This window comes from Chiloscyllium plagiosum, unplaced genomic scaffold, assembly GCF_037043375.1.
Source record: "Chiloscyllium plagiosum isolate Xiang-an unplaced genomic scaffold, Cpla_swu_hap1 HiC_scaffold_21, whole genome shotgun sequence".
NCBI classification, from domain to species: domain Eukaryota; kingdom Metazoa; phylum Chordata; class Chondrichthyes; order Orectolobiformes; family Hemiscylliidae; genus Chiloscyllium; species Chiloscyllium plagiosum.
In genome coordinates, this window is record NW_028270159.1 from 89,110,101 (window position 1) to 89,118,794 (window position 8,694).

Below are 8,694 nucleotides of genomic sequence, written 5' to 3' on the forward strand. Positions count from 1 at the left end.
GTGTGGGTCGAATTGTTGCCTCTGTCAGTGTCCCTCGCTCTTGCAGCTACTCCAGATCCTGAGCAAACAGAATTCTCCACTCCAGATAGACGATGGAGACTGGGATGTTCCAGATTTCTGTCGGACTCAGTGCCATTTGACATGTGTAGCCATCACTGCATCATTCTAATTTCCCATTCTGTTTATCTGTCTGTAGGTCCTCAGGAAGGTCCTGACCTAATAGACTTCCCAGCTGCTGGGTGTCTAATCCATCCCTCATTGAAGATGGTTTGTCAGCCAGAGAGACACAGGGCAGGGAGATCTGGAGCCTTCAATAAATCCTGCAGTGAGGTAAGATCACTCACAGTGCAGAGAGCAATGAGAGGGCTCCAAACATCAGTTAACAGGACATGACATAGCTATAGTGCTGGAAGGGGAGCACAATACAGACACACCCCAGGTTCGGTCACCGCCTTTACTGCAAGTTTTGTTGTACTAAGACAACATCGGGAGTGTCACAGTTATCAATCCAAGCCTGTGCTGTCTTAGTGAGCATCAGTACAAAAGAGGGGAAAGCAGGCCTTCCACGAGAGGGTGGGAATGCTGTCTGGGAATGTTCCATTCTGTGTTCCCTCTCCCACACTGTATCTATGGCTTGTCATGTGGATCAGTCATTCTAATGCTAAAAACAGTTCCTATCTCTGTACTTTCCTCCCCTCTCACCAATCACTTCATACGTTTGAACCTGCTCCAGTCCAGACGACCATCCATATCTCTGTAACTTACTTCAGTCTCGACAACATGCCTTGTCACGAGAGTCCACTCCCCCAATAACGCAAGACTTAGGGTCTGTTTCTGTGCTGCATGACTCTCTGGCCGAAGTCACCAATGCTGGCCAGGTTTCCTGAACTGAATGAGTTGCATTTCCCTGCGTTTGGCCCATGGCCCTTCAAACTTTCTCCCCTCCATGTTCCTGCCCAAATGTCTTTTCCATGTTGTAATTGTTCTTGTTTCTCCCATGTGCCACTGGCAGTCCATTCTGTATATGAACCGTCCTCTGTGGAAAATGTTGCCCCTCAGCTCCCTAAGTAAATCTTTGCTCTCGGTCACTCCTCAGGCCTTACCCATTGTGCTGTGGGACACAAACCCTCCCCGGTACAGACTTCCCTCGGACATTTGTGGGTGGCATGGTGGCACAGTGGTTAGCACAGCTGCCTCACAGCGACAGAGACCCGGGTTCAATTCCCGCCTCAGGCGACTGACGGTGTGGAGTTTGTACGTTCTCCCCGTATCTGCGTGGGTTTCCTCCGAGTGCTCCGGTTTCCTCCCACGGTCACAAAGATGTGCAGGTCAGGTGAATTGGCCATGCTAAATTGCCCGTAGTGTTAGGTAAGGGGTAAATGTAGGGGTATGGGTGGGTTGCGCTTCGGCGGGTCGGTGTGGACTTGTTGGGCCGAAGGGCCTGTTTCCACACTGTAATGTAATCTAATCTAATTACCCATCCTGCTGTGGGACACAATCCCTCACCGGTACAGATGGCCCTCGGGCCTTACCCATTCTGCTGTGGGACTGAACTCCTCCCCGGTACAGACTCCCTTCGGGCCTTACCCATTCTGCTGTGGGACACAACACCTCCCTGGTACAGACTCCCCTTAGGCTTTACCCATCCTGCTGTGGGACTGAACTCCTCCCTGGTAAAGTCTAATCTTGAGCCTTGCCCACCCTGCTGTTGGACACAACCCCACTTGGGTACAGTTTTCCCTCTGGCCTTACCCATTCTGCTGTGCAACACATTCCATCCCCAGTACAGACTGTCCTCAGGCCTTTCGCATCTTGCTGTGGGACCGAACTCCTCCCTGGTACAGTCTACCCTTGAGGCTTACCCATCCTAATTTGGGACGCATACCCTCCCCAGTACAGATTACTCTCTGGCCTGAACCGTCTTGCTGTGGGATACAACCCCTCTGAGGAACAGACTCCCCTCGAGCCTTACCCATCCTGCTGTGAGACACAACCTCTCCCTGGTGCAGACTCTCCTCGGGCCTTAACCGTCTGGCTGTGGGACACAATCCCTCCCCAGTACAGTCTACCCTTGAGCCTTACCTGTCCTGCTTTGGGTCGCATACCTTCCCTGGTACAGAGTACCCTCGGGCCTCACACTTCCTGCCGTGGGACACAACCGCTCCCCAGTATACTCTTGACTGGCCTTAACCATACTGCTGTGGGACATACCCGTCCCCAGTTCAGACTCCCCTCGAGCCTTATCTATCCTGCTGTGGGACACAACCCCTCCCCAGTTCAGACTCCCCTCGAGCCTTATCCATCCTGCTGTGGGACACTACCCCTCCACAGTACAGACTCCCCTCGGGCCTTCCCCATCCTGCTGTGGAACACAACCCCTCCCCAGGTCAGACTCCCCTCGAGCCTTCCCCATCCAGCTGTGGCTCACAACCCCTCCCCAGTTCAGACTCCCCTCGAGCCTTCCCCATCCAGCTGTGGGACACAACCCCTTCCCAGTTCAGACTCCCCTCGAGCCTTCCCCATCCAGCTGTGGCTCACAACCCCTCCCCAGTTCAGACTCCCCTCGAGCCTTCCCCATCCAGCTGTGGGACACAACCCCTTCCCGGTACAGACCCCCCTCGAGCCTTCCCCATCCAGCTGTGGGACACAACCCCTTCCCGGTACAGACCCCGCTCTGGCCTTACCCATCCTGCTGTGGGACACAACCCCTCCCCAGTTCAGACTCCCCTCGGGCCTTTCCCATCCTGCTGTGGGACACAACCCCTCCCCAGTCCAGACTCCCCTCGAGCCTTACCCATCCTGCTGTGGGACAGGTTGATAATTATATTGAATAGTCTCCCTCCAGTGTGGAAACAGGCCCTTAGTCCAGCAAGTCCACACCGACCCGCGATAGATACCCTGCTCAAAATAGCTTCAAAATACATAGAAACAGTGATCACTGAATTGGGTAAAAACTCCACAGTTACATTGGGCAGTTTAAAAGTCTCGCTATATTGTTGAAATGTTCCTTTTCTTCAAACAGCTAACATTTTTATTAAAGCAGCAGATGTTCATTGTGAGAGTGTCTCTGTTAAACTAGAATCTGTTCTGTTCTCTGTGTAACAGGCTGTTGTTGTGTGCGATGGACTGTCACTAACAGTGTAATTGACCTGTGAGTCCTTGATCAGGTTTCCTTTGTCTGTAAATCTAATAATCAGTGAACTATGCATCTGCTCTTCTTAGCGAAAACAAAGAATAATTTCTCAACGAAAAAACGGCACATCACAAAGCTATTTCATGGATTTCTGGCACACACCACCTACCAATGTATCTGGTAAGTCTGTTTCCTGAATAATTCTGAACTCTATCTGTAACTCTGAAAGTATCTGTATTGCTTGTCAGTTGATTGAGAATTCAGCCTCTTTGTTCTGAGCTGTTGTGATGCAGGCGGTGGCTTCATTCTGTCTCTGCCAAGTTTGTTTTCTCCTTCTGCTGTGATTCTGGGAGATTCCTTTCTGCAGGTGAGAATATTCAGTGACTGAACATTGAATGATTTTGACTCTAACAGAGCAGTGGCCTTGTTTTCAGCTCATTATTCACTTTCCATTTCCTGGTTGTGTTGAATGTTACAGAAACAGACTCTGAGCAATGTTTCCATTCACTTGTATTAGATTCATTGACAGCCACGTGGTCAGTCAGTTTCAGGCCGATGGATCAGTTTCTCTGTCCTATTAGATGGTGGCCACTTGCACAGTTTCCGATGGTTCACCTCAGTGTCAGGCCGTCAGCTGCTGAAACCCTCCATCCAGCATTTGTTCTCTCTCACCATGACTACTCCAATACAGTCCCAGCTCGTTTCCCACATTCTACCTCCGTATACTCACGATCGCCTCAGGTTCTACTGTCAGTATCCTTACAGCAAGTCACGTAAGTCATCCACCTCCATTTCACGCTGCTCTACATTACATTCAGTCCAAATTTAATTTCAGAATTCCATTAATTGCGTTTAAAAACACCCATGATCTTGTCCTGTCCAAGCATCCAGGTTCCATCAGGTAGGTGGGTGTCCGCGTGGTTGGGTTGGAGCAAGAGCAGGAAACTGAGGATCGTACAGGGGACAAAGATGGGGTTGGGTGCGGGATGTTTAAGGAGAGAGAGCTGGTGTATTGTTGGGGATAGCTTCTCAGGGGAGTAGCACAGCGGTAGCCAGGTCTATAATACTCAATGGCCTGAGTTATCGGAAGAGGTTGGACAAGCTGGGACATTTTTCTTCAGAGGACAGGAGACATAAGGGAGATCTTATAGAAATGTATATGATCATGAGAGGCATGGATAGGGTGAATGCATTCAGTCTTTTTCCCAGGGTTGAAGAATTGAGGACTAGAGGGCATCAGTTTAACGTTAGAGGGGAAAGAATAAAAGGGAACGTTAGCAGCAACTTTTTTACACAGATGCTGATTCTCATACGGAATGAGCTGTCAGTGGAAGTGGCTGAGCCAGGTACATTAACAACATTTAAAAGGCATTTGGACAAATACATGGATAGGAAAGGATTAGAAGGAGATGGGGCATGGGCAGGGAAATGGGGTGACCATAGATGGACATTATGGTTGCCAGGGATCAGTCTGGCCCTTAGGGCCTCTCTCTGTGCTGTAGGACTCTATGACTCTATAACTGACTCTGCTGTAGACCAAGGTCGGGCAAAATCCAAGGGAGCGAAAATGGGAGGAGAAGCACTAGTTGGGGGCATAGACAGGTGTTACTATGGCTGCGTCTGAGACTGTTGTATCCCTGGTGCCTGGTCAAGGACATCTCTGAGCATTTGCTTGAAATTCTGAATTGGGAGAATGGGAGGCCAGAGGTCATTGCTACCAACGACACGAGTAGAAAGAGGGATGAGATCCTGAGGAGTAAGCACAGGAAGTAGGGAACGACTGAAAAGCAGAACCTTGAGGCTAGTAATCATTGCGTTACCACCAGTCCCATGTGCTTGTGAGACAAGGAATTGAAAGATAGCAGAGATGAATGCATGGCTGAAGAGCTGGTATAGGGGAAAGAGTTTCAGGATCTTGAATAATTGGGACCTGAACTAGAGGGGAACTGATATCCTCACTGGGAGGCTTGTTCCTGCTACAAGGGAAGGGTTTAACCTAGAATGGCAAGGTCCTGGGAATCACAGCAGCAGGGCAGCACGTGGGGGGTCAGAAAGGTCGGAAGATGTATACGAGTCAATCAGAAAGGAAATATAGAGAAATGAACACCATTGTACGAATGGGCTGATTGTGTTAATTTCAACACAAGGCACAACATAGTTAAGGTAGATGAGCACAGATCCGATATTGTGGCCATTCCAGAGATTTGGTTCGGAGAAGGATAGGACTGGCTGCTCAATATTCCAGGGTTTCATTGTTTCAGATGAGATGGAGAGGAGGGTAAAAGAGGTGGAGGAGTTGCATTACCAATCGGGTGAATGTTATGTCTGCACTCAGGACATATTGGAGGGGCTCGCCCACTGAGGCAATGTGGATAAGAAGGATGCAGTTAATGGGATTATGCTATAGGACCCTCAATCTGCCAACAATACCTCGAGGTACAAATATCTTGGCAGAATATCTCGGCAGAGGCAATAACAACAGAGTTCTCAAAGTGTCTTTAACTTCCCCACCACTTGCTGGCATTACTTTAGAACAAGAGGCTGAGACGGTGCAGAGTTTATTAAGTGTATCCAAGAGGGTTTCTTGAAATAGTAGTGTAAAGGAGGGGTAGGGGCCATAGTGGACCTTATATTGCTGAATGAGCCTGGCCAGGTGACTGACCTTTCAGTGGGAGACCATTTTGGAAACAGTGATCACAACTTAAGTTTTTTTTAAGGCAGCTACGAATAAATGGGATGTTTCTAAATTGTGGGATTGCAAATGATGTCAGTATTAGGCAGGATCTGGGGAGTGTTAATTGGGAGGAGCTGTCATCAGACAATGCCATATTGGGCACGTGGGAGTTAGTTAAAGGCTTGCTGATTGGAGTTCACGGCCAGCATGTTCCAGTAAGGAGGAGGGATAAGGCTGGTAATGTAAGGCCCCTTGGATAACAAGGGAGGCTGGGAATTTAGTCAAAAGGGGAAAAAACAAGCCTATGCAAGGTTTGGGAAGCTAGAATCGGGCATGGCATGTGAGGAACGTAAAAAAAACAAAAGCTGGAAGGAACCTGAACAGGGAATGAGCAGAGCAAGGAGGGGCATGCCCTTCGCAAGGAAGGTTAAAGAGCATCCCAAATCGTTCTGGAGATAATTAGCCACAAGAGGATGTGAACATGGATCGTTACAGCGCAGTACAGGCCTTTTGGCCCTCAATGTTGCACCGACCTTTGAAAATAATCTGGTGCCTATCTAACCTACAACCTTCCAATATTACCCATATGTATGTCCAATGCCCATTTAAATGCCATTTGCGTCGGCAATTCTACTACTGTTGCAGGCAATTAAGTCACCTCTTGACCTTCTTCTTTCCAACTAAAACAGCCTCCATTCCCTCAGCCTTTCCTTGTAAGACCTTCCTTTCATACCAGGCAATATTCTAGTAAATCTACTCTGCACTCTTTCCACAGCTTCCACATAACTTGGAAAGAAGTCGGGCCAGTCAAGACTAAAGGAAGGAACTTGTGCTTGAAGTCAGTGGAAGTGGACGAGATCCTAAATAATTACTTTGCATCGGCATTCACCCAGGAAAAGAATATTGGGGATAATGAGATTTGTGTGGAGTATGCTAATGTGCTCGGCTTTTTTTGAGGTCGAGAAAGAAGCATTAGATTTCTTGAACAGCATTAAAGTGGATTAATCCCGAGGATCCGACAGTAGCTACCCCAGGTTATTGAGAAAGGCAAGACAGGAGATTTTTGGGGTCTTGAACATGATTTTTGAGTCCTCACTTGCCACCGGAAAGGTCGCAGAGGACTGGTGAGTAGCTTATGGTGTTCCTCTCTTCAAGAAGGGAAATAGGGACAATCCAGGAAGTTATAGCCTGGTGAGTCTCGCCTCAGTGGTTGGGAAGCTTTGGACAGAATTTTTACAGATAGGATTTATGTGCATTTAGTAAAGAATGACCTAATTAGGGACAGTCAGCGCAGCGCCATGAGATGCACAAGGTTGCTGGTCAAAATGTTTTACCCAGAGTTGAAATATCTTTACTAGAGAATGTGCATTTAAGGTGAGAGGGGGAGAGCTCAAAGGAGATGTGAGGGGTAATATGTTTTCTACAGAGAGTGGTCGGAATCTGGAACATGTTGCCAGGGATGGTGGAGGAGGCAGAAATGAGAGGGTTGTTTAAGGGGTTTTTGGGTGAGCATGTGAATATGCAAGGATATGGAACAAAGATAGGAAGAAAGGATGAGTTTAATTTGGTGTCACATTCAGCACAACATTCTGGACTGAAGGGCCCGCTCCTGTGCTGTACTGTTCTTTGTCGTGTTTCTTTTGTTACAACATGATGGTGACCCCCTCTGTTAGTTAAACCAAACACCCAGAAAAGTTCACCTCCCCACATAATCTGTTAAAGTCTGAGTGACAGAAAACTCACACATTCCACTATTTAAAGAAAATAGCATTAATCTATTTTTAACTCAAAGTGAATATTAAACAACTATTCATAAATCTAAGCTCTCCCTTTCTCTTCACTGCATATTATCTGCCTCCAGCTCTATAACTATACGTTATTTCAGTAAGACACTTACTAAAATTACATCAATTACACAGTGACTCGTGATTTTTGTGTCTTTCTGTTTCTGGCTGAGGATCTCCCTGGGTCGTCGTTGTCTTCTTTTACTCCGAGTATGTTTCATATGAAAAGGTACCCTTTGATTGAGAGACTTTCCTAATTTATTGGTCAGCAAGATGTTAACTCTCCCAGACAGCAGTTACTCTCTGACCAATTTTTAAAATGTCCACATTTTATTCGCCCCCATCAGAGCATCTCATTGGCTTGATGCTGGCAAAACAATAAATTCAAACTCAATTGGGTTTTAGAATCTTGGGATATAATTTAAACTGATAGGTTAAATTTGAATTTTGTCAAAACAGCAACCAACATAGGTCTATATTTCACAGCCAAATGTTACATTTGTTTCTTTTCCCAGTACACTTTGGCTTGCTGGCTAGTCATATACAGTACACAGTTCAGAAGAGTGTTCTCTTCCTCTTAAAGATAGAGTACACACCTTCAACTTTATAACACTTTGAACATTACCTTATCAGAAAGTTCGTTTATTAAAGTGACAAGCAGTAGATTGTTTACATAACCTTTTTGGCTTAATATTTCAATTTCAACATAAAACAATAGCGTGTGTTTGTGAGAGGATCATGTCGCTGTGTGCAACAGACTGTCACTAATAAGATTATGCTCCCAATAATGCAGATTTCCTGTGTAAATTCTGCATGAAGTGATTTAAACACCTGGAAAGGGATTTGGTTTTCCAATGTGATTTCCATCAATGCACTTATTGGAACCTCAGTCAGACAGATAGACCCAGATGGGTGCAAATTTGTTTTCCTCACTGAAGGAAGCACACGTTGCCATCAGAATGTTTGTAACAGAGGGGCACCAACTTATTCCTGGTTCTGGAGATTGTTGAATAAGTGGGTGAGATTCAGATATCCTGTACTGCATGTGATAAGAGGTGCTTTCATTGAATTGGATATTATGACCAAAGAGATTGGCAGGATTG

The 8,694-nt window shown here is 46.7% G+C and overlaps 1 long non-coding RNA gene across 1 annotated transcript; it reads left to right on the forward strand.

Moving 5' to 3' along the window:
- The first annotated feature begins 220 nt into the window (after positions 1–220).
- Positions 221–7,214, forward strand: LOC148146489 (uncharacterized). Its single transcript, XR_015760838.1, has 3 exons — positions 221–330; positions 3,223–3,313; positions 6,583–7,214. It is a non-coding gene; the product is annotated as an uncharacterized LOC148146489 (long non-coding RNA).
- Positions 7,215–8,694: the final 1,480 nt, after the last annotated feature.